The following is a 26,647-nucleotide window of genomic DNA, read 5'->3' as shown; positions in this document are numbered from 1 at the left end:
CATGTCTGACTCTTATGCGACCCTGTGGACTGTAGCTCACTACAGTCCTGTACATGGCTTCTCTGTACATGGGATTTCCCAGGCAAGAATACTGGAGTGGGTTGCCATTTCCTTCTCCAAGGGAATCTTCCCGACAAAGGGGTTGAACCCACATCTCCTGCATTAGCAGGTGGATTCTTTACCTGTGAGCCACCAGGGAAGCCTATGCATGTGGTTAAAGAAAGCCAATTTACAAGCCATAGAAAGATGGTGTACACAGTGGTTTTCCCTTTCACTCTTGACTGTCAGTCCTCCAATCCTTATTGACCAGTTTTTTGGATATCCTCTGACAGATAGTAGTCTGTGCATAGAAGGCTGCGTGTGTGTGCGCGCGCGCAAATGCCTTCCTGCCTGCTTCATAGCTGCTGTCCCCATGCCCTGCAATAGTTGGCATAGCCTGCTGTACTTCACCTGTTTCATCTAGTGTTGGGATTTGCCTGTGTCAGTACATGTAATTCTACCTCATTCTTGCTGATGGTTGCATAGTATTTGGTTATAATGATATTCTATAAGTCACTTAGTTCCTTGAGGTTGATGTGGTTTCTTGACTTTTCCTGTAATGACTGTTGTTGATCACAGGTCTGTATGTCCCTGCCTGTACTAAACGCTAAACAGGATAAACTGTTCTTGGTGATTTGGGCTAGTCATTACGAACAGCAGATGTTGAACCCAAGCCGTGCTGTGGAGTGGCCAGAGGCTCCGGGGCCAGAGCAGACCCTCACCCCTCAAGCTGTCTTCTGCCATCACATATTGGTGCTCAGTCAGCGCAAGACAGCGAACACTAGTTTTCTTTTATCCTTGATAGGCGATGTTACTGCAAGAAATTCACGTTGTGAATGAGTGGAGATTATCAAGTTTCATAGAACTCCTTGAATATACAGTCAGGTTAAGTGGTGCTTTGCCGTCTCAGCCTGTTTGTTTCCTAGTTAACAAGGAAAAAGGCGGTTGGACCATCTGGCTGGTCATCCTGTTACTAATGAGCTGTGGCAGTACCCCTTTTGGATCTCCATTTCCTCATCTATAAAGGAAGGCTTCACTAGCTCAGTTCCCAGAGGACACAGTGTGCTCCAGCTCCCGATGACCTGTTGCTGGAATGCAGACACAGTGATGCCTCATCTGAGTTTTTAAGAACTGAAAATCCAGATTATGAAGAGACCCATAAGTCAATTGCTCAAGCACCAGTTTGCCATCTCTGAATTAACACCATCTTAATTCTGAAAGAGATGGGAATACCAGACCACCTGATCTGCCTCTTGAGAAACCTGTATGCAGGTCAGGAAGCAACAGTTAGAACTGGACATGGAACAACAGACTGGTTCCAAATAGGAAAAGGAGTACCTCAAGGCTGTATATTGTCACCCTGCTTATTTAACTTCTATGCAGAGTACATCATGAGAAACGCTGGGCTGGATGAAGCACAAAGCTGGAATCAAGATTGCCGGGAGAAGTATCAATAACCTCAGATATGCAGATGACACCACCCTTATGACAGAAAGCGAAGAAGAACTGAAGAGCTTCTTGATGAAAGTGAAAGTGGAGAGTGAAAAAGTTGGCTTAAAGCTCAACATTCAGAAAACGAAGATCATGGCATCCGGTCCCATCACTTCATGGGAAATAGATGGGGAAACAGTGGAAACAGTGGCAGACTTTATTTTTTTGGGCTCCAAAATCACTGCAGATGGTGACTGCAGCCATGAAATTAAAAGACACTTTCTCCTTGGAAGAAAAGTTATGACCAACCTAGATAGCATATTTAAAAGCAGAGACATTACTTTGCCAACAAAGGTCCATCTAGTCAAGGCTATGGTTTTTCCATTGGTCATGTATGGATGTGAGAGTTGGACTGTGAAGAATGCTGAGCGCTGAAGAATTGATGGTTTTGAACTGTGGTGTTGGAGAAGACTCTTGAGAGTCCCTTGGACTGCAAGGAGATCCAACCAGTCCATTCTGAAGGAGATCAGCCCTGGGATTTCTTTGGAAGGAATGATGCTAAAGCTGAAATTCCAGTCCTTTGGCCACCTCATGCGAAGAGTTGACTCATTGGAAAAGACTCTGATGCTGGGAGGGATTGGGGGCAGGAGGAGAAGGGGACGACAGAGGATGAGATGGCTGGATGGCATCACTGACTCGATGGTTGTGAGTCTGAGTGAACTCCGGGAGTTGGTGATGGACAGGGAGGCCTGGCGTGCTGCGATTCATGGGGTCGCAAAGAGTTGGACACGACTGAGCGACTGAACTGAACTGAAGCACTTTTAGCAGTGACCTGTTGAGGCATTGCATCCAAGATGACAACAACTCTGGAAGGATGAAAGAGATTCCAGAGAAAAGGAACAAATTAATGATAAGCTTTTTGGCACACAGTATCAATACAGGTTGGTTAATGAAAAATGACCAAAAGAGGGAAGTGTTTGAAAAGACAGGAGGAGGAAGGAGCCAAGAGCTGGCAGCCACTGCCTTCAGTCACATTTAACATCAGAGGTAGCATGCTTGTACTTGCTACACTTCACGGCACACCAGCTGCCTGCTTTTGTGTTGGAATTGAGTTTGTGCTAAAGCAAGGCAGAACTTGGGTCTAAGGTCAACTTGGTCTTCTAACTGGGGAAGCCTCTGGGAGCTCCAACATCTCCCAGCTTTGTTGCACAGAGCTGGGTCTAACACCTCATAGACCGTCAGCATCTGTGGGATAATAGAACAGGGCCATCTTCAGGTGTTTACTTGTGCAGATGCACTGAAATCCTCATTCAGTGTTGTAAAATTTTTATCGGTTGTGTGAAGCCATGTGGAAGAAGTGTGGTGCAGCTCAAGAAGTAATTATTTCCTCTGTGCACCCAGGGCAACCTGGAAAGCAGGCTGTCCTGTAAATGGATTTGTCTTGCTCCATGGCTTTCAGGTTGTGGCCGTCTGCTTGTCCTGTCTCCAGGAATTGCCTGATTATATTTCTCAGAGTAGACGCTGTTGGTGGGTTGGCCTGGCAGAACCGGGAAGTAACCACACCAAAGACTTAATCTGCGGTGGGCATGCCTTAGGAACAGCTCAAAGCTGACGTTCTGGGGGAGAAGACCTCAGTGACTACAACTTAAACTCCCTCCACCCTTTCTGGATCCAAGGGACCTTTCTGTGCTCATGGGCTGTGTTTGTTCTCCCAAATACCCCTCAGTTCTGATGATTGGGAAGAAATGCTCTTAGAACATCACGGCCTTTGGATCTTGATGAAGACCATCCAGAGGGGATCACTGGTCTACTGGATGGCAGGGAAGAAAGAAACAAGCTTTGGGGCTGGCAGACCTTGTTCAAAACCAGACCTCTGGTAGCTAATTGGCAGCAGGCCCCCTGGGCAAGAGCATTTCCTGCCGTGAACCTGAGCTGCTTCATCTAGGAAGTGGAGACAGTATTTTAAGATCACTCTGGGTCACATGACATAATCTAAACTGCCTAACACAGTGCCTGGTACATAACAGGTTTTTGGTGCCAGCTTTTTTTGGTAGCTTCAACTGTGGCATTTAAACAGATGGTGCAGCATTTCCAGAGCAAAGTATAAGGGTTAGAGTTTAGGAAGGTGTGATATGAGACAAATTTAAACGTGCACAAGCAGACTGAGGCCTATCTGGGCCTCTTGAGGGGGAAAGACTAGGAAGTACGGTGACTGGCCCCGGTGAGGACTCGGGCTGTTCAGTGGATGGAACAGAGGGAGATGGACCAACCGAATCATGTTTCTACCAAGTTATTTTTGTTAATTTTTTTTTATTAAGAATAACTCAGCTTTAAAAGCCTGTCCTATCTGCCAGGGATATTTCTGGAAAAAGAAGGAGACCTCAACATGCCAGTATCCTCAGCTCGTTGCAGCGTCTCCAAGTAGACAGGAGACAGCGTTATGTCCTCAGTGTACCTGTAGGTGTGGGACTGAGGGGAGTGGGTGGTGAAGAGGAGAGAGTGATTAATACCAACCACAGCTCAAATAAAAATCACCACCATTGGTGAGTACCAGGCCTGCTGGTAAGCGGTTTCATCTGGACAGTAATCTGCGCGATTATACCATTACCATTTCACAGCTGAAGAAACTGAAGCTCAGGTGTGTTTCACTGGTGAGCCCTGGGCTTGATTCCAGTCTGCCTTGGCTGGAGTCTCAGCACACTGCCTAGCCTCTTCCTCTCGGTGGGCACCATGATGCCAGCAGTTGCCCTGAGGAGCCAGGCCTCACGCCGTGCAGTCTTCTTTCAGTAACAGGCCCTCTGCACACCTCTCTCCCCGCTCACCGGTGTGTCCCTGGCATCTCTCCCTTGGTCACTAGCAGATGCGCGTGGTGTGCCTTCAGCAATGCACAGTGTGTGAGGAGTGCGTGGAGCAGGATGGGGTGGGGGCCGTATCCTGGGGGCAGTGGGCAGCCAGCCCCTGGTGGGGTTTGGAGCTGGACACGTCCAGTTAGAAGGCCAGCATCAAGATTCCAGAGACGGATTGAGGCCTGGACTAGGGGCAGAACACTGAAAGCAGTGTTGAGGGGTATTGCTCACGTGTGCTTAGTCGCTTCAGTCCTCTCTGACCCTGCGACCTTGTGGACTGTAGTCTTGTCAGGCTCCTCTGTCCACGGGATTTCCCAGGCAGGAATACTAGAGTGGGTTGCCATGCCCTCCTCCAGGGGATCTTCCCAATCCAGGGATCGAACCTGCATCTCCTGCGTCGCAGGTAGATCCTTTACCGCTGAGTTACCGGGGAAGCCCTGGCATGGTATCGAGGAGATAGAAACCTTGATTGGAAGAGTAGCTGGAGCTGACGAGGGCACCGGTTGTTCTGTGTGGGTGTGTCTCCGGTGCGCCACTAGGTGGCGCTCTAACCGATGTAAGAAGATGTGGTCCTGCTCTCAGGACGCTTACATTCACCAAGAAGAAATGGACTACACACAGCAATGGCTACACTGCCCATACATTCATGAATTCACAAGATAAATTCAGATCGTGATAAGTGCTCTGAAGAGATTACACAGGGCGCAGTGGCCTGGGAGACATCTGACCCAGGACCTCAATGATAGGTGGTGGGAGTCTGCCATACAAGGCTCCGGGCTGGGTGGGCGGAAGTGCCAAGGCCTTGAGGTGGGAAACCCTCACACCCCCTGCACCAAACTAGCCGGTGGGGTACTTGGTCCCCCAGGTAAGGGGAGGAGGAGTCCGGCTGAGGGGGTGGAAGAGCGGCTGGAGGCACATCGCAGGTGCCTGGGAGATATTCAAGCGGCGGGGCCTCGGGACGTGAAGGAGAGAGAGGCCTGCGGCAGAGCCCAGAAGCACAGGGCCCTGAGAAGAGGGCCCAGGAGGACAGGCAGCTACCGCGCGGGAGAAGAAGCCGCCGGAAAGGTAGGGGTGTGATAACCAGCGGGCCTGGCGGGACGGGAGGACGCGCCCAGAACTTGGAAAACCTTTTCCAAACACTTGCCTCCGTCCGAGCGGCCCAGGCCTTCCGGGCAACAATGCCTGTCCGCTAATCATACCGCAGGACACCTAATCCCGCTTCCGTCTCTTTCCAAGACCCGGCCACGCTCTCCGGACCCCATGGCAAGGGCTCAGGGCGCCCGGGAGAGCCTCGCTCGCACCCAGCCCCGCTTCTCTCGCACCTTGGGAGCGTTCCCCGCGGCCCCCGTCTGCACGTACAGCCGGGGCCAGGTCTGCACCTCAGGAATGAGGAGATAAAAGGGACCATCGGGGCTTTTTCCACCAGAGGCGAAAGCGTTTTATAGAACGGACTGCGAGTTTTTGTTTCAGGAAATTTCATCATGTCTCCAAGAAGGGGAGGGGAGAAAAAGAGGGTGGGAGGGGGAGAGAGAGAAGTTAATTGGCCTCAGATTCTCTCACTCCCTTTTCATGTTGGTAACACGAGGCGGCCCAGGTCAGCCTCAGGTCAGCGACGTTCGGGCTCTTTAGTGCCCCTCTGTGAATACCTCATTTCTGTAATAGTTTTTCCTTTAAAAACAGCTCTGCCTTCTTTGGCAGATGGTGACATTCCATTAGCATATGGAATATTTTTCAAAACACATCCGAAAGCATGTCTCTTACGGAGGAGACTGGGCAAAAGCAAACGAATGTTTGAAAAGTATGCTGGGAACGGCTCAACACTGAACAGAAGGCTCCCACTCCCCGCCCCCACCCGGCACATCCCCTCCCTGGCTCCTGGGCTGTTACTGTAACCAAAAAGGGGAGAGGATTTTCCTCCAAATCTGTCTGTTGGCTTTACTGTGACCATCAAGAGTACCCAGAGGGTAAAGAGCACAGTCTTGGCTTGGAATGGACATTGGGAAGGCTCCGGGGTAAAGAATCTGCCTGTCAATGCAGGAGATGGGAGTTCAATCCCTGGGTCAGGAAGATCCCCTGGAGGAGGAAATGACAACCCAGTCCAGTATGCTTGCCTGGATAATCCCATGGGCAGAGGAGCTTGGTGGGCTACAGTCCATGGGGTTTCAAGAGTCAGACACCACTGAGCGAATAAGCACATCCAGCCTTTGTGGATGTGGCACTGGGGGTAGTGAAGGATGCCTCTTGTTCATCGAGTACCTATTGTGCGCCAGGTGTGGGATGTATATTATTGTCTTTCCTGCTGAAATCTGTCTACCACACAGTGGGCAGAGGGAGCTCTTGAGCGCACAGGTTGGTTCACACCCCTGCCCTGCCGAGCACTCTGATGGCTGCCCACTGGGTTCAGTTCAAGGTCAAATGCCTTGTTATCGGCAGTGATCCCGCCCCTGCCTGCCTCTCCGTCAGCTTCCCGCCGAGCTGCGTGGCTTTTTCTCCAGTCATGAGTTCAGCCCAGGGCCTTTGCATGCGCTGGTCCCTCTCCCTCGTATGCATTTCCCCCAGCTATTCCTATGACTCTCTGCTCACCATTCAGGAGTCAGCTCAAACACCCACTTCTCCGGGAAGCCTCCTCTGACCATGTCTTAAACTATCCCTTGTCACTTTCTACCACAGCATGTATTCATTCTATTTACTCTATAGTAACTGCCGTTTTATTAGTTTACTCGTATTCATTCAAGACTTATTTTTTGAAGGCCTACCTTGTGGTGGGTACTGAGCTAGGCAGTAGTGAAAGAAATCTCCTTGCCTCCTGGAGCCTACCAGATGACTTAGGAAGGCTGATGATGAACAAATTGTGTGTTTCCTGACTTCCCTGACTGGAAACGTAACCTTCCTGAGGCCTATAAGGAACTCGGTTTGTTCTCTTCAGAGACTGTTCTGGGGTTTAGTAATCAGAGAGCTTAGTGACTTACAGTTCAGTGCAGGACTTGAACCCCCTTTTATAAACCTGGGCATTCAGGCACAGAATAGGAAGTGGCTTTCAAGATCACCCTGCTAGTGAAACAGCAGAGCAAGGATGTGAGCCCAGTCCTCTCTGATCCTGAAAGTGGGTCTCCTCAAGTCCTGCCCAGCCCGAGGCCCCTTGCCGGGTGCCTTGCCCACTGCTTCCTTCTGGCCCATATCTAGGCGCTGCCCTCCACATGCCCAGCCCCCATCCGTGACTGCTTCCTCAGCACCGCACCCTCTGTGGGGCTCCTCGCAGCTCTGTGGCCCCTGTCCTTCCGCTCTCTGTTTCCTTGTCAAAATGAGAACGGAAACAGTCCATCTGCGGAAGCTCTTAAGAGTCTATTATCCTGCTTTCTGATCAACCAACCTGGAAATTGTATTCAAGAAAAGTTCACAAAGTAGATTTGATTTCTGTATCTCCAGCCGAATATCAATGTCAAGGTCCAACATAATTTCAATCGCCACCTCTTCTAGGACTATTCTACTCTGCTCACTCTATTGATCTGAGGATAGAAGCCCAATTCAAACCGGCCTCCTCACAGAAGGGGATTTCTTGGCTTGCCAGGTAGCACTAGTGGTAAAGAATCCGCCTGCTGAGGCAGGAGACACAAGAGGTATGGGTTCGATCCCTGGGTCAGGAAGATAGATCCCCTGGAATAGGAAATGGCAACCCACTCCAGTATTCTTGCCTGGACAATTCCATGCACAGAGGAACCTGGCGGGTTACAGTCCATGGGGCTGCAGAGAGTCAACACGACGGAGGGACTAAGTGTGCACACGTAAGCCCAGGGATGAGGTACCTTTAGGCGTGGCCTCCAAGGCCCCCCTGCTTTGGGGACTCTCCCTGCCTGCCTGGCTCTCTTCTCTCATGGTCTCACTGGAAGACAGGCTGTCTCCCTGTAAGGTGGCCGAGTGGCTCCTAGCAACCACTGGAGGACATCCTAGTCTCTTAATATCTCTGGTGGGGCAAACTCTCTCTTCCTTGAGGACCCTAGAATTCCTCTCCTTGGCTCAGATTGGGTCATGTGCCCACCCTGAAACCCCTCGCTGTGGTCAGAGGAATGAGATGCTCTTGACTGGCCAGCCCTGGATCACAGAGCCACCCTTAGCCAGGGGGTGGGGTCTGCCTCATGCAATCCACATAGCCTGAGACGGGAAGGGAGGCCGACGCTCAAAGAAAGCCGAGGCGCTGAGGTCCACAAAGGAGAATGGAGGCCGGGCTGACAAAACCCGGCGCCCACTGTTCCTGCCACTGCGCTTGCATTTTCCCCAGGGAATGTGACTAATTTTGCACGCTCTTCAATAACCTCCTTCCTGATCCACTGAGTGAGCTAATTCCTCTATGCCTGGACTCATTTCCTGCCTTGTCACTTTCTCCTTGGTGGTGTAGCTATTAATGTGCGCATAAGGGACTTCCCTAGTGGTCCAGTGGTTAAGAAGCTACCTTGCAATGCAGGGAACATGGGTTCCATCCTTGGTGAGGGAAGATTCTACATGTCCTGGAGCAACCGAGCCAGTGCGGGACAGAACTGCTGAAGCCCTCGCGCCTAGAGCCCAAGCTCCGTAACAAAAGAAGCCGCCGTCATGAGAAGGCTGCACACCTCAGCAGAGTAGCCCCGACTAGGTACAGCTGGTGAAGACCCCACACATGGCAACAGTGACCCAGTGCAGCCAAAAATAAATGTTAAAATGTAGAAATTGTGCACATTTGAGGACTGGAGAGTGAAGAGGGTAGAAGAGTCCTCTTTGGAGATCAGAGGGCTTGGATTCAATTCTCCTATTTGCTCTTCAGGGATTGGATGATCAAGAACCAGATACTTCTGTCTAAGCCCTCCTCCTTTTCAGGCCCGTTCTGAGCGCTCAGCGAGATGAACCAGCCCAGCCTGGGTTTAGAGGGCTTTTGATTTCCTTCACACCAGGATCCATCCTTGGCCATCGCTGTGATCCCAGCCCTGATCGCAGGTACTGATAAAGGTGTGTTGAATGAACAGCCTTGTGGATTCCAAAATTCTCAGGGTGTACAATAGCGCCTCCCTTTTCGCAGTCCTTGGATTCCAAAGTGAGCACTTTAGGTGAGAAACCATAGCGTCAAAGACTCTTAAAAACCTTTAAAATGTGAATTCAGTGTAGGATGCAGAGCCTGTGCTCTCCAACCCAGGGCAGTGACTCTGACATCCAGTTAGAGTCTGAGAACCACCAAGCTGGTCAAAGGAGGCGAGTGTCAGTCACTCAGGTCAGTGTCCGACTCTTTGAGACCCCATGACTGTTCCTGCCAGGCTCCTCTGTCCATGGGATTCTCCAGGACAACTGGAAGGCAACTGGAATGGGTTGCCTTTCCCTTCTCCAGGGGATCTTCTCAGCCCAGGAATCAAACCTGGGTCTCCCGCGTTGCAGGTAGATTCTTTACTGTCTGAGCCACCAGGAAGGAGGCAAGAGAAGTCTAAATGCAGAGACTCCATCATTCAAATGATGCTGCTCTTAAAGTAACTTTCAGGAGGTAAGAGGGAAAAAAGAATAAAGAAAATAGTAAATCCCAAATTTCATTTTATTTTTTGGCTGTGCCACACGGCATGTGAGATCTTGGTTCCCAGACCAGAGATCAAACCCACGCCCCCTGCAGTGGTAGCACAGAGTCTTAACCACTGCACCACCAGGAAGTCTCGGTCCTGAATTCTAAATTTCCTGCAGGGTTCACTCCATTCTGGCTTAACAGGCAGCCTTATCCTGTAGCTTTAATACGTGCCGAGAGACTTGTTTGTTGCAGAGGGAACAGATAGGGTCACACATGTAAGGGCGTGGTGGACAGTGTAATGCAAATTGGGAGTTCAGTGAGTATGACGGAATTGAACCCAAGCCTTGCTTGGCTGCCTGACATACAGGCGACCTCCTGGGTTGTTGCCAAGGAGGTCCTGCCGGCTGCCTGTGTGTCTCACTGGCTCTCACACTCCCGCCCCGAGACACTGGTCACTGACGCTTAGGTCCTAGAGTCCGGGGTGAAATTGAGTGCCGTGTGATCTAATTCTGCTGCTCCTGCTGCCTCCAGGACGCTGTTGTTGGCAGCAGAATTCAGGCAAGTGAAGTCAGTTTTTCTCTGCATCATGGTTGGCATGACTTCATTAAGACAAATATATAACCTTGACCACCTCCTTCCCCTACAAATAGTCACCCATCCTTCACATCAAGAGCACTGTGACCTTGTTATTCTATGCACAAGGTTTTGTATTGTGTTTTTGCAGTGCCTTCTGTGTGATTTCGGGGACAGCCATGCAAGCCCCTGGGTGTGACATTAGCTGTAATGTGTCAGGACTGCAGAATCTGTGAAGTCCCAATGGTCCTCCAAAGATGCCTTGGGAGGCGAAGGGGCTTCTGGCTGAGGACTGGTCCCAGCCAGCCTTTGGACGCTGACCGTCACTATTAGGGTCCCAGTTCTCCTGACTGCAGGCTCTAAAACAGTGCCTTTTCCTGGGTGACATCAGCCTGAGGCTGGCACTGGCTCTTCGAGGAATAGCAGGCTCCGGGCTCCCTGTGCTGCCCTACTGATTAGGAGCCAGGACTCTGGGTCGGCAGCCTGGGGCTTGGGCTCCTGGCTCTGCATGTAAGCCTCTGAGGTCAGGATTTGGGGCCAGCTCTTTGCTGTTTGATCCCTTCAGAGCAGGAACTCACACATCTTTATCGGGGCTGTGTCTGTATCTTTTTCTTCTGCCACCAACTTCTTAACTCACTCCATATTTTTCCTATTTAAAACCCAGAAGGACAGAGTCTGTCAGCTCAATGACTTGAAAGTACTGGGCAGGGTTTTTCACACTGGCGGCCTCATAGGTCACCATCCAGCCAATGGAGGGCTCCCCTTAGGTCAGGTGCCCGTCTTCTGTCCGGTCCGTGGCCATCCCTTGCTCAAGCACTCTCTGTGAAGTGATTGGCCGCCCCAGCAGTCTTGGGTGGGTGGTTGCCTTTAGGAGGACACTTAGTTGTGGCTGCCATCACCATTCACAGGTCACCATGCTCTCTTCCCTGACTCCCCCGTGTCTGCCCTGCTCCTTGTTAAACTTTGACAGGTCAATATAACTGACTGTTATGTAGGAATCATGTGTTCCTGAAATTACTTGGAGATTTTAGGATACAAGGGGCCAATCTCTCCATCTTCCTTCACATGAGAAGGCTCTCCAGGAAGGCTGGCATTCACACAGCAACATCATCTCTTCCATGGTAGTTTCTCCAAATCCCACCCATCATTGCAGGATCTACTGGAGTCTGACTTTTCTCTCAATCCTGTGCTTTCTAGCACAGTCGATCAGCCCTCAAGAGCCTCTTTTGGAAGAGCCATAGAAATGTAGGGACGTGCAGATGTGGTTCAGATGAGCCACACTGAGAAAGGAGTTTGAAGGCACAGTCCTCTGGACAGGGGGTCTTGGTCTATTTCCACCATGACTTGGTTTCCCCAGCTCTGCTTGTACATCTCATTCATATTTCCTTTTCTCTGTAGTTCCCTTGAACTGTCTCGCAATGTGTGTCCTGTGGGACAGTAATTCTATGAATTATTAAACAAGTATTGTAAAGTGAATGGGGATCCTGTGTTCATGTGAATTTGGGGAATACCATGTTGAAGAAAGATAAACAGGTTTTTTTAAACTGTAGGACTTAATATGCCTTTAATATGCTAACACATGCTATTATTACCCAGAAGGTCATGAAGGCTTTCGTGTTTCCCATACTGGTTTGATTTTGAAATCTTTTTTTTTTTACCCAGAAAACAGATCAAGAGGAGTAGCAGTATGAGAAATATTCCTCAGATAGAAAGGGAATGCTATCTTTCCTCTTTATTGGATTTGTGAGATTTATATTATGGCTTATTTGTTTGATCATTACTGCTGGATGTGGGAGGCCGTGCAGGTATCGCTGGATGAGACTCTCTGTCTTCAGAGAGGGTGCCGGCTCATCCTGTTGATCTGCTAGCTGTGAGCTGTGGTTGTTATGGTGATGGGAGGGCAGCTGCCGACCTAGGAGGGGATGATGTATAACCTGTGTGTAAACTCTGGGCAGCTTCTCTGAATTGGGTTTGAGTCACATTTACCTACTCCAGAGAACATCATGAAATATATAAAGTTCCCTCCCAGCCTAGGTTTTGTCTTCAAGTATGTTGTACTTTAAGATCCCAGGGAAGGTATGGTTATAGAGGAGAACCGGTGGGAGTAAAATATTGGATGATGTATTACTTCTGGGTTTCTCAAGCTCAGCACTGTTGATGTTTGGAAGGGATCACACTTGGCTGGGGGAGGGGAGCTAGCCTGTGCATTGCAGGATTTGGGGCAGCATACCTGACCTCTACTCTCTAGATGTCAGAAGCAGATTTCCTCCCCTTTGCCCCACTGTGACAACCAGAAACATCTCCAGACACGCCAAATGTCCTCTTGGAGCAAAATCATCCCAGCTAAGAACCATTGCTTTAAGGAACGCTTGACCAAAGGCTTTCAGAGTTTATTAGCACGCTCTCAGAAGAAGGAGAATAGTGTTGTCACACTCAGAGCATGATCTGAGAGCCTATAAGAACTACCAACTAATTAAATTTCCTCTGGGGCATTTTCTTAACTCATCTTTAAGTCTCATGTATCTGTTGAGGTTCTTGGCTGCAAGTTACAGAAGACCCCATTCATAACGGTCTAAACAAAAATGGGAAATTTTTTTTTTGCTCCTGTAATGGAATAACCCAGCATAGTGCAAGCTTCAGGCACAGCTGGACCCAGGTGCTTAAGCAATGTTATCAAGAATCAAGAATTTTTCCAACTCTTTGCTCTGATTTCCTCGATGTTGGCTTCATTCTCAGGCTCTCCCCACGTGGCGATAGATGGCTGGCCCCAGCTCGGGCCTGCTCCTCACTAGAGCAGGTTTGGGGGTAAAGGGAGCTTCTCTTTCCTCAGAGTTTGAAAGCCTGGGTCTGGTTCCCATCAGCCCAGGTGACTATGCAACTCTTATCAGCTACGCCTGATTCACACGCCTGTCCCTGCAGCCTTAGGTGGAGCCAGCACCAGTTGAACCATTAAGTTGGGAATGAGGAACATATGGTTCCCCACGGGAAAACCAAGACTGTTACCTGGAAAGGGGTCAGTGGATGCTGGTCAGGCAAACACTTCTGTTCCCCCATTAATCATACAGACTATCACAACAGCAGCCAATAATGCAGCCCCCATCGGTGGTAGATGAGCGCCACATCAGATGCTACACTGCGTTGTTCCTAATCCCCACCGGTATCCTGAGCAGCTCTTATAGCCCATTTTACAGATGGGTAAGTGGAGTCTCAGAGGGAGAAGCCATGACACAGCTAAAATCACAAAACTGGGCCGTGACCGAGCCACAGACCGGGGCACCGGTTTGCCTTCTGCAGGTTACTCTCCTAACCCTCTTTTGCTCTACAACACTCTAGAAGGTTTCATGAGATCACCGTGATGATATTCTGGAAGGACGAGGAGGAATAGTGAAGGGCCACCGCCTTTCGGGTCACTGCCCAACCTATTTAAAATTCTCTTGTCAGTTTGTGACAATAATCTCTTAAGGGCCATTCCTGACACAGTAAGACAGGAAATGGTTGATTGGCTTTTTCTGACTTGGCCCTGTTCACCTGCTTGATCGGTTTTCTTGGCCCACTCCTCCTGTTCTATCTTTATCCCTCTGGGTGCATTATGAATAATAGCTAACATTTCTAGAGGGCTTACCATGTGCTGGGCATTGTGCCAAGGAATTTCCGTGACATCAATTCATATAATTTTCTCAAATACCATCTTAGTAGATGCTGCTATTATACCCATTTTACAGATGAGGTAACTGAGACTTGGAAAGGCTAGATCACTTGCCCAAGTTCACCCCACAGCAGATGGGAGAACTGGGGTTTGAACCCAGACAGATTCCATTGCCTTTACCATGACACAAACATTCAGAAATTGCAAACCCATGGTCTGAGTCAAATTTGGCTTACAGATATATTTTGTTTGGCCCACGTAGTATTTAAAAAAAAACAAACTTGAATTTGCTGCCAGTGTTTTAAAATTGAGAACCTGCACATTAAAAAACAAAATTTATTCTTTCCTATTTCTCTTGCAAAAAAATTAGAAGACTGGCAACGCTGGGCCTGTGCTCCCGCCTGATAGAAACTGGCCAGAGCTGACAGCTCAGTCCCAGCTGGGACCAGCGCCCCAGTCCCCATCTCTCGCTGTTGTCTTCCCCAGACCAAGGCTGAGCATCCTTTGTGAGGGCCATCCTGCGTCTGCTGTTCTCTTTACGCTCTTCATGCTTTACCTGCGTGGCCTTGGAATGCCTTTGAGCTCGCTGCCCCACTCTCTATGGAAGTGCCCCTCCCAGCTTCTGACCCCAGTGGGGTTTGGGCTGTGGGGGGCTGGTAGTCCTTCTCGAATGTAGTGGAAAGCTCTCTCACTGGTGAAGGTCTGACTTAGGTACTAGAAGAGTTGGAAAGAGCCCCACTTTTCCTTTCCTCCTCCGCCTCAGCCACCGCCCCCCATCTTTGATTTAGTGACCCTCTGAGGCCACTTTCTTGGCAGGGCTTGCCTTGGGTCCACAACTGTTTTTCTCTGCTCCCCTCCGAGCCCCCAACCATTTTCTTCCTAATCCTCCTCAGGAGAACCATCACTTGGATTATCATGAAACCTGAGAGCGCAAGCGTGAGGCGCAGCCCTTTACAACCAACGGACCATTTCGTTTCTGCGCAGTTCTGTTTGTTTAAACTCTTTGCTGGCAGGACCCCGGCTCCGGAGCAGGGTTCCGTGGTGTTCTCAGGCAGATGTGCTGGCTTGCTGCAGGGGCTGCCGTAAGAGCCAGGACAGGAGGGCGGGTGGCTGGAATCCAGGCGGTGGGGGGCGGCGTGGATGGTGCGTACCTCACAGGTGTGCTCAGGGGTGAAAACCACAGCTCGAGGTACTTTTAGAACTGAGACCCGCAGCCCTAATTCATGCATGAGAATACTGAGGCTCAGAGAGGTAGAGGCGCTTGTCCCCTGTCACAGAGCTAGTTAGAAGGGAAGAGAAAAGAAATATTTAAACTGCAGCATTAGGGCATGCCAAAGTTCAGGCAGGTAACCACTAACTGGCTGAGCAAACTTAGGTGAGTCATGTAACTTCTCTGAACTTCAGCTGGAGCCCACTCAAGGACTGAGGGCTCCTGAAGCTCTCGTCGGCTTTCCTCAGGCACTAAGAGCCAGTGATGCCATCTGCACGGCCCTCCTGTGCCCCTGGGTGGGGGCCTGTTTGCTTTCTCATATTCTAGGAATGCTGTGGCCTGTGCATCCACAGCACGACCTCATACTGGCAACAACCCTGAAAACAGCTGGGAACCTGTTTTGCAGAAATAAGTGCTCAGGGATATGGTGAGTTGCTTCGGGTCATTCAGTCGCGAATTCAGCATTTGAATCCAGGGCTGTCTGATTCCAAAGCTTGCCCGGCTAGTTTGTAGTACAGCCTTGAACCTAATGATAACAAGCGACCCATGTTTGCTAAACTCTTACAAAAAGGACTTTCAGAGTCCCTTCTTTTTCATGGAGGAAACAGAGAGGCCCAGAGAGGGAAAGTGACTTACCCAAGGTCACACAGCTTGAGAGGTAGTATCAGGATCTGAGCTCAGCTTTCTAGTGCTTAACTCACTGCTCCTGTCACCCCAGCCCTGGAAGGCCTTCCGGCTGGGGAAGCCATCACCGGAGCCTGAGGATGACCTGGATGTCCACTGGATGTCGTTATTTCTCTACCAAAAGAGAGCGAGGCCTTCTTCTTGGCAGGAAAATAGGACTTTCCCCCTTCCTTGGGCAAGAAAGTAGCATGTGGGATGCTCAGGTGTGGATTCTCTCTCCTTTTGGCTCGAAGACAGGAGGTGAAGCTGGCTTCTTCTTTTTCTAGGATAAGGAAGAAGGTCTGTGAAACGCTGAACCTCGCCCGCCCCTCAGATAACTGTGACCGCCAAGGCTGGTCTTCATCCCCTGCAGCCCTTCCCCAAAGCTTCAGACCCTCAGCTGACTCTGCCTTCCCCAATTTCTAAAATAAATATTCCTCCCAAACCTTCCTTCTAGGGGGAACAGGCTGCCATCTCTCATAGCCCTCTCTCAGTTCAGAGCCTACTCGCTGGGCAGGGTTGCTCGGCCTGCCCTGGGCTGCGCGATGCTGAGGGTAGATCCAGCAGTCACAGGAGAGGCTCCCAGCCCCAGGGCGCCCGTCACTGGCTGGACTACTGTACCCAGTCGAGGTCGGGGCTATGCAGTGAGATTAGAGGCAAAGGGGCGTAGGCATTTCTGGGGGAATCTTGAGGGCGGGGACGATGTACAGGAGGGTGTTCTTGGCAGAGGCACAGCCTGTCAAAACCAGAGCACACGTGTGAGGGAAAGTGGGCGTGTGATGGGCCATGAAGTGAAAGGTGGGTGGGTGGGGGGGAGATGGCAGGGGCTGTCTCAGAGCAGAGCTTCCTCCAAAGAGGCCCAGGGTCCCTGCCATCACCCACACTGCCTTAAGATACCACCCCCACCATACACACACACACACACACACACACACATACTCCAGACAGTGGAGCAAGGCCAGCGCTAGCGTCAGGCAGACCTGGCTCCTTATCGTTCAATCCAACTACTAGCCAATAACCTTGGGAAAGTCAGTTGACCTCTCTAGGCTTTTGTTTTGTCATATGCAAAACGAGAACCACCCAGGAGACAGTGGAATCAGAGGTATGGAAAGTGCTTTGCAAAAAAAAAAAAAGTCCAAAAGTGTTATTCCAGTGTTTGTCAAAGAAATATTATGATAATATTTATCAAAATAATCTTCATGAGACATTCCCAGATTGAAGAGCGCAAATGAGGGGAAGATCTGAAAGAAACCATGAGGGGTTATTTGGCAGTAACCAAAGGTTATGGGATGGATTGTGCCCACCTCAAACTCCTACATTAAAGTCCTAACCCCCTGGACCTCAGAATTGGACTGTCTTTGGAGACAGGGCTTTTTAAGAGGCAATTAAGTTAGAATGGGGTCATTAGGACAGGACCTAATCCAATCAGGCTGATGTCCTTATAAGGCAATCTGGACACAGAAAGACCCCAGGAATGTGAGGACACAGGGAAAAGCATGTGAAGACGGAGGATGAAGTTCTTGGCCATCTGTAAGCCAAGAAGAGAGGCCTCAGAAGAAGCCATTGCATCACCTGATCTTGGCCTTCCAGCCTCCAGAATTACAAAACAATACATTGCTGTTGTTTAAGTCACCCAGTCTGTGCTTTTTTTTTTTTTTTTTTTTGCAGCCCTAGTAAACCAATATACCACAGAAATCTCATTTTATAAGAGAGAAGAAAAGGAATTTATTCTTTTGTTCAATAAAACTTTATCAGACGCCTCCCATGTTCTTCTAAGCCTGCTTTTAGAAGCTGGAGGAAGTGTAGTGAGCAAGAGAGACTTGCAGCAACTTGGTAACCAGGAAGAAAGTGGTCCACACTTTCTCATGAGTGTTCCCCTGTCATCTTTACACCAGTCCAGTGTGGAAACAGGGGCTACAGAGGTAAAAATGACTTTCTAAGAACACACAGCAAATTAGAGAAAAAAGGAAAGATGAAAGCCAGGATCACTTATTCCAAAGCAGGCTTCATTTTCAAGACCCCTTGTGGTCTTCCCAGGACTGAACTTTCCTGTGTTGTGTGTATACCCGTTGTACTAATTAGGATATATTTGGCTGCAGGTGAGAGAATACTCAAGTAGTAGTAGTAATAAGCAATAAAGACATCTTATACTAGATACCTTCAGCGAGACAATTGGTCCCAAGTGGGTTCGATGATTCCAAGTTAACATCTGGACACTCTCTTTGTTTAAAAAAAAATGTTTTTATTGGAGTATAGATCATTTACAATGCTGTGTTAGCCTCAGGTGCACAGCTAAGTGAATCAGTTATACATGTGAATAGAGCCACTGTTTTTTTTAAAGATTCTTTTCCCCTATAGAGGATTACGAGTATTGAGTAGAGTTAAGGACTCTCTCTCTATGTTGCCATCTTCCATGTATGTCCTTTAAGAGTCCAGCCATATTTCCTCATGGTCCTAAGATGGCTGCCACAGCTCATAGCGCGTGTCTTCACACGTCGTGTTCAAGGCTGAAAATAGGGGCCTTCCACTATTAGGGAGGAAAGAGCTTTCCCAGAGTCATAGCGGACATCTTTCTGACCAGCACTAGGTAAACAGGTTCAGCCTTCGTTACAAGGGATGGGAAAATAAGTATATAATATAGGGGAATATTCTTGCCTTGAGAACCCCATGAGCAGTATGAAAAGGCAAAATGACAGGATACCAAAAGAGAAACACCCCAGGTCAGTAGGTGCCCAGTATGCTACTGGAGATCAGTGGAGAAATAACTCCAGAAAGAATGAAGGGATGGAGCCACAATACCCAGCTGTGGATGTGACTGGTGATAGAAGCAAGGTCCGATGCTGTGAAGACCAATATTGCATAGGAACCTGGAATATCAGGTCCATGAATCAAGGCAAATTGGAAGTGGTCAAACAAGACATGGCAAGAGTGAATGTCGACATTCTAGGAATCAGCGAACTGAAATGGACTGGAATGGGTGAATTCAACTCAGATGACCATTATATCTACTACCGCAGGCAGGAATCCCTCAGAAGAAATGGAGTGGCCATCATGTCAACAAAAGAGTCTGAAATGCAGTACTTGGATGCAATCTCAAAAACGACAGAATGATCCTGTTCATTTCCAAGGCAAACCATGCAATATCACAGTAATCCAAGTCTATGCCCCAACCAGTAACGCTAAAGAAGCTGAAGTTGAACGGTTCTATGAAGACCTACAAGACCTTTTAGAACTAACATCCAAAAAAGATGTCCTTTTCATTATAGGGGACTGGAATGCAAAAGTAGGAAGTCAAGAAACACCTGGAGTAACAGGCAAATTTGGCCTTGGAATAGGGAATGAAGCAGGGCAAAGACTAATAGCGTTTTGCCAAGAAAATGCACTGGTCATAACAAACACCGTCTTCCAACAACACAAGAGAAGACTCTATACATGGACATCACCAGATGGTCAACATCGAAATCAGATTGATTATATTCTTTGCAGCCAAAGATGGAGAAGCTCTATACAGTCAGCAAAAACAAGACCAGGAGCTGACTGTGGCTCAGACCATGAACTCCTTATTGCCAAATTCAGACTTAAATGGAAGAAAGTAGGGAAAACCACTAGACCATTCGGGTATGACCTAAATCAAATCCCTTATGATTATACAGTGGAAGTGAGAAATAGATTTAAGGGCCTAGATCTGATAGATAGAGTGCCTGATGAACTATGGAATGAGGTTCGTGACATTGTACAGGAGACAGGGATCAAGACCATTCCCATGGAAAAGAAATGCAAAAAAGCAAAATGGCTGTCTGGGGAGGCCTTACAAATAGCTGTGAAAAGAAGAGAAGCGAAAAGCAAAGGAGAAAAGGAAAGATATAAACATCTGAATGCAGAGTTCCAAAGAATAGCAAGAAGAGATAAGAAAGCCTTCTTCAGTGATCAATGTAAAGAAATAGAGGAAAACAACAGAATGGGGAAGACTAGGGATCTCTTCAAGAAAATCAGAGATACCAAAGGAACATTTCATGCAAAGATGAGCTCGATAAAGGACAGAAATGGTATGGACCTAACAGAAGCAGAAGATAAAAGAAGAGATGGCAAGAATACACAGAAGAACCGTACAAAAAAGATCTTCACGACCCAGATAATCATGATGGTGTGATCACTCACCTAGAGCCAGACATCCTGGAATGTGAAGTCAAGTGGGCCTTGGAAAGCATCACTACGAACAAAGCTAGTGGAGGTGATGGAATTCCAGTTGAGCTATTCCAAATCCTGAAAGATGATGCTGTGAAAGTGCTGCACTCAATATGCCAGCAAATTTGGAAAACTCAGCAGTGGCCACAGGACTGGAAAAGGTCAGTTTTCATTCCAATCCCAAAGAAAGGCAATGCCAAAGAATGCTCAAACTACCACACAATTGCACTCATCTCACACACTAGTAAAGTAATGCTTAAAATTCTCCAAGCCAGGCTTCAGCAATATGTGAACCATGAACTTCCTGATGTTAAAGCTGGTTTTAGAAAAGGCAGAGGAACCAGAGATCAAATTGCCAACATCTGCTGGATCATGGAAAAAGCAAGAGAGTTCCAGAAAAACATCTATTTCTGCTTTATTGACTATGCCAAAGCCTTCGACTGTGTGGATCACAATAAACTGGGAAATTCTGAAAGAGATGGGAATACCAGGCCACCTGATCTGCCTTTTGAGACATTTGTATGCAGGTCAGGAAGCAACAGTTAGAACTGGACATGGAACAACAGACTGGTTCCAAATAGGAAAAGGAATTCGTCAAGGCTGTATATTGTCACCCTGTTTATTTAACTTCTATGCAGAGTACATCATGAGAAACGCTGGACTGGAAGAAACACAAACTGGAATCAAGATTGCTGGGAGAAATATCAATAACCTCAGATATGCAGATGACACCACCCTTATGGCAGAAAGTGAAGAGGAACTCAAAAGCCTCTTGATGAAAGTGAAAGTGGAGAGTGAAAAAGTTGGCTTAAAGCTCAACATTCAGAAAACGAAGATCATGGCATCTGGTCCCACCACTTCATGGGAAATAGATGGGGAAACAGTGGAAACAGTGGCAGACTTTATTTTTGGGGGCTCAAAATCACTACAGATGGTGACTGTAGCCATGAAATTAAAAGATGCTTACTCCTTGGAAGGAAAGTTATGACCAACCTAGATAGCATATTCAAAAGCAGAGACATTACTTTGCCAACAAAGGTCCGTCTAGTCAAGGCTATGGTTTTTCCTGTGGTCATGTATGGATGTGAGAATTGGACTGTAAAGAAGGCTGAGTGCCAAAGAATTGATGGTTTTGAACTGTGGTGTTGGAGAAGACTCTTGAGAGTCCCTTGGACTGCAAGGAGATCCAACCAGTCCCTTCTGAAGGAGATCAGCCCTGGGATTTCTTTGGAAGGAATGATGCTAAAGCTGAAACTCCAGTACTTTGGCCACCTTATGCGAAGAGTTGACTCATTGGAAAAGACTCTGATGCTGGGAGGGATTGGGGGCAGGAGGAGAAGGGGACGACAGAGGATGAGATGGCTGGATGGCATCACTGACTCGATGGCCGTGAGTCTGAGTGAACTCCGGGAGTTGGTGATGGACAGGGACGCCTGGCATGTGCGATTCATGGGGTCACAAAGAGTCGGACACGACTGAGCGACTGATCTGATCTGATCTGATAGGGAAATGGAGGTGTCATGGCTTCTTAGATCCATCATGTGTCCCCTAGGGCTGGGCACAGCCCACCAAAACAGTATTCTGTTAGCAAAGATGATGAAGTGGCAGGCTGGCTGCTGGGAGACAGAGGGCAACAGCTTCTCTCCAAACCATGACTTTGCAGAAGTGAGGAAGGAAGCCCCCCGTAGCCTTCAGAGGAACACTGCTGTCTCGGTGTCACTGATGGGTGGACGTGTTTGGGGAAGCACACTCACTGAAACCACCCACCCCAGCCAGAACCCACAGTGACCTTCTGTGTGCGGTATTTTCCTAAAGGAGGTCCCAGTAAGGAACACAGAACTAACAGGGCGCCACCAAGCGGAAGAACGTGGAAAGGTCAAAAGGAGAGGCCACGGGTCCTGCCGCCTCCCACAATCCTTCTCTCTGGCATCCATGTTGGCCGAGCCCGGCGTGCGCCGCTAGGAAGGACTCTGAGTCAGATGATTGGCCAGAGACAGCCCAGAAACGAATCCCATCTCCATAAAACCCGAGACTGCGAGCCACGTGGCAGAGGGTTCTCCTGGGTTCCCCTGCTCTGCTGCTCTCTGCCGGGGCCACCCTTCCCAGTAAGGTCTCCTGCTTCGTCAGCACTTGCATCTCCTCAGACAGTGCATTTCTGAGTGTTAGACAGGAGCCCACTCTCCGGCCCTGGAAGGGGTCCACCTTCCTGCCACCGATGGAGGTGCTAACCTGAGGACGGGCATCCTCAGTGCTAAAGGAGGGAATGACCCGGCAGCCTTGGGCAGCAGGAAGTGTGCCCTGCCCTCTCAGTGGCCCGGTCCCAGCCCAGGGAGGCACAACATACCACCTCAGCAGGTGTCTGTTCTAAGAGTAGAAGAGCCAACACGAAGCCAATGCAGCTGCAGTTGCAGAGCCCACGGCCCTGTCACCCACTGTCCTTTAAACCACAGTGCCCCAAGACATTCCTTCTGCAGCCTGGTTCCAGTAAAAATGTTGTCTCTGCCGAGGTTTGAACATGCTTTCTGTTGTTGGAAAATGAAAACTATGCAAGCCCGATGTGTTTCTCTTTCTGCCTGAGCTGCCAGAAGCTGGAGCCAAATGTGTCGCCCAAGGGCTGGGGGCCTTGCTCCCTGGTTTCTCAAGCCCAGCTTTGACTTCCTCTAGGGGGCGCTGTTCAAGTTCTCCTGCCTGGGTCAGAACCTTTGGCCACTTCCAGGGCCAGTCCCAGGAGTACGGGGCTCAAATGCTGGGTAAACTTGAGGCGTGGGGAGGCAGGGGGCACAGAGCTTCCAACCTGTCCAGGTATCTTCTGAGGCTCTGCCTGCTCTGATCCTAGATGAGACCAAGTAGGGACGAGGATAGGTTCCGTTCGGGCTGAAACCAAACATTTTGGCTATCTTCACGACCACTGAATCACCAAATCCACCATATTTTTCCACTTTCAAGTTGTTTCTGGGCAGCTGTGGCGACACGCCCTTCCTGGGTTTAATGGCTTCACGGTCAGGTGGTGGGGAGGAGGTGCTATTTACTTTTCTTAGGGAAAATAGTGGTTAACGGTGTGGTGGGTGGACCTGGTTAGTAATCAGGTGATTTATCCATGAACGTTCTTTGGGTTGTCCTGGTGGTTTGCACTTGAACTTGGGCTGAATGAAGTAGGGGGAAGAGGGTGGGAGGAAAGTGGCTTGGAGGAGCGGCCTGGGGTTGCTCGGAGGTGAGCCCTTGCAGGGGCAGGAGGGGATCTGTACAGACTGCTGATCGAGGTGGAATGCTGGTCCACTTGCTGTGGCCGATGGAGTCTCTCCTACTCTGTGTGTGGGCACTTGCTTGCTCACTCACTCATTTCTGCATTTGGGTTTTGAAGTTCCAAGCACCTTCTCTGTGCTGGGGAAACAGCACACCTACAGAGCGCCAGGGGTCCAGTGTGTTGCACAGACATCCCTCCTCCAGAGGCTCTGTGGGGGGAACGGACAGGTCATTCCCAACAGGGATATGTTTAAACAACAGGAGGTAATGTGATCAAGCTTCTTAGGCTTAGTAGCAGATACTGTTCCAAGTATCTTTCATGTCTTAACTCATTCATTTCTGTCAGCAGTCCTGGGAGCTAGGTCCTGAGAAAATGGAGGCACACAAATATAAATTAACTTAGCCAAGGTCACATAACAAACGGATTTGCACCTCAGCAATCTTTCCAGACTTTTACTATCATCCTACCCAGCTCTGGGGATATTCCCAGGTGGCTCAGATAGCGAAGAATCTGCTTGCACTGCAGGAGACCCAGTTTGATCCCTGGGTTTGGAAGATCCCCTGGAGAAGGGCATGACAACCCACTCCGGTATTCTTGCCTGGAGAATTCCATGGACAGAGGAGCCTGGTAGAAATACAGTCCATGGGGTTGCAAAGAGTTGGACACGACTGAGTGACTATCACTTTCACTAATCAGGAAACATCAGTAGACAAAACATGTAAACATTGCTAGCTTCATGTAACTTGGGAATCCAGCTCTGCTTTGGAAATGAAGTGGGTCTGCTTAAAAGGGAAGGATTCCCAGAGAGAGTGATTTTTAAAATCTGGGTCTTGAGGATGGAGTGAGGATGTTTTTGAGGTAGAGGAAGCGGTGACACAGGCCTCCAAAAATGAGGGTGCTATCAAGTACTCTGGTGCATCTGGAGAGGTCCATCCCAAGGCAGCAAATGGAAAAGGCAGGCCGGGAAAGATAATGGCACTTTACTGAAGGAGGAGAGTAAGATGGTCAGATCAGATATGAAGAAAGCACTCAGGCAGCTCTGTGGAGGATGGATTGTGGGTGGCGGTAGATTAGAGTCGACGCCTGCTGTTTTGGCACCTCCTGCAATAACACTCTTCTCCCCTTTGCCTTCCCTTTCCCCAGGGGAGTGCCCCCCTCCCCCTGTTCTCAGGCCAAGTGGGCACAAGATTCAGATCTGACCAGGCAGCCTCTTCTGTCTCCCTGGCCACAGGGATTGGCTCAGGAGGGTACACGTGATGCCAGTCAGGCCAATGAGACTCAATTCTGGGTTTTGTTTTGTTGGTTTGTTATTTTAGATCTGCTAGGGGGAAGAGATTCTTTCAGGTTGTGGAGTTAGGCCATACTGCAGAGGCCATACTGTCACTATGTGAGAGGATTCCACCTGAGAACAGAGTTGTATTTAGCTTGCTAGAGCTGTCTTAACAAAGTGCCATAGACCGGGCGGCTTTTTGTTGTTTTTCAGTCACTCAGTCGTGTGTGACTCTTTGGAACCCCATGGACTATAGCACGTCCGGCTTCCCTGTCCCTCATTATCTCCCAGAGTTTGCCCAACTCTGGGTGGCTTTAGACACACACACACACACACAAAAAAAATGCAGAGAGAGAGACTGAGTCCTACCTTGTTTGAGGTCCTGGATCCAGCTGTGCCTGAAACTGCACTGATACTATCCTGGACTGTTGAGTTTCATGAACCAATGATACCTAAGCCCCATCCCCCTCCTTTGTTTTCTTAAACTTGTTGAATTGATTTTCTGTTACTTTCTGTTAATTCCTGAGTAATACACAGGGGGACCAGCAAGTAAACTATGAAGATAGTCTGCTGCTGCTGCGTTGCTTCAGTCGTGTCCGACTCTGTGCGACCCCAGAGACGGCAGCCCACCAGGCTCCCCCGTCCCTGGGATTCTCCAGGCAAGAACACTGGAGTGGGTTGCCATTTCTTTCTCCAATGAATGAAAGTGAAAAGTGAAAGTGAAGTCACTCAGTCGTGTCTGACTCTCAGCGACCCCATGGACTGCAGCCTACCAGGCTCCTCCATCCATGGGATTTTCCAGGCAAGAGTACTGGAGTGGGGTGCCATTGCCTTCTCCTCTACCCTTAATTAAATTACAACTTGCAAGGAGAGTGCTTGTATTTGCACCCATTCCAGTATCTGGAGGTAGCAAATACAGAAATACAATGAGGTGAGTAGGCATCAGCCTCTTCCTAGTCAGGCAGGAACTCACCTTGTCTCCAAAGCCATGTAGGACAGAGCTGGAGAAAGCGCCTTTACCAGCAGCATTCCTAATGTGTAGAGGAGGCTCTGGTGCTGGCAGGTAAAAACAAAGGAGTTTGGGTTTAAAGGCTTTCAAGAAGGAAGAAATCATTTTAAAAAGCCCTTGATGGAGCTGTGAAGAATGAGCCTGACTGTCTCTTCATAGGATGCTCAGACAAGAACTCAAAGGAGCAGCAGATTTCAGGTGGAAGCCACTTCTGAGTTTGGCTTCCTGAACTCTCATGGTGGGGACTGAACCGAGAGGGGCTGTGGCTAGGCAGGCCCCACCAGACATCCAAAACGTGAGGAGAAAGGAATAGAATAAGGTGAGGACCAGTTCAGCACTTTTTATTTTTGACCCTGACTTTCCCGTGGTTTCTGTCTCTCCCATTCTCATTACAGCTGAGTCAAGCTTGGAGTCTCTTTCTGTGAAAGAGGGTTTTTGAGGCACCTGCCATGTACTAGTCCTTGGCCTTCTCCAGGGGTGTTCAGAGGTGTTCTTGCTGGCAGCAAGTTGAGGGCACCACAGCCTGTGGATTCATAAATACCAGGATTTCCTTGGAGCTGTGGGTCCAGTCAACCTGGTGACTTGTAGTGAGTGACTTCTCCTAACTCAGCCTCCTTTATCCTCATCATTGGCAAGACGGTGCCAGATAACCTGTACTGCACAGCCTTCTCATGAAGCTTGAGTGAAACCAAATAGTAATAAAGGGAGGGGCTCTGGAGTCAGGTTTGATTCTTAGTTTGACTATGGGCTAAGCTGAGTGATCTTGCACATGTCACTTACCTTCTCTGAGCCTCAATTTCCTAATCTATAAATTGGGCATAACAGTAGTACTTACTTCATGGGATGAGCATGAGCACTGACTGAGAGAAAGCACTGACCCTCGTGAACTTCATGAGGGCAGGGTTTTTTTTTTTTTTCATCATTTTATTTTATTTTGATCCCCACTGCAGTTCTTGGGACATAGGTCACTGAATAAATGGGAGCAATGATCATTGTTATTACAATTCATGGTTGTC

General features: G+C 48.9%; 1 pseudogene; it reads left to right on the top strand.

Moving 5' to 3' along the window:
• LOC113878836 overlaps positions 1-26,647 on the top strand; it is a 54,038-nt pseudogene that overhangs the window by 8,537 nt on the left and 18,854 nt on the right.

The sequence above is a fragment of the Bos indicus x Bos taurus genome, chromosome 20 (genome assembly GCF_003369695.1).
Source record: "Bos indicus x Bos taurus breed Angus x Brahman F1 hybrid chromosome 20, Bos_hybrid_MaternalHap_v2.0, whole genome shotgun sequence".
NCBI classification, from domain to species: domain Eukaryota; kingdom Metazoa; phylum Chordata; class Mammalia; order Artiodactyla; family Bovidae; genus Bos; species Bos indicus x Bos taurus.
The sequence above is the reverse complement of the archived record's forward strand: the minus strand, read 5'-3'. Positions and strand labels throughout refer to the sequence as shown.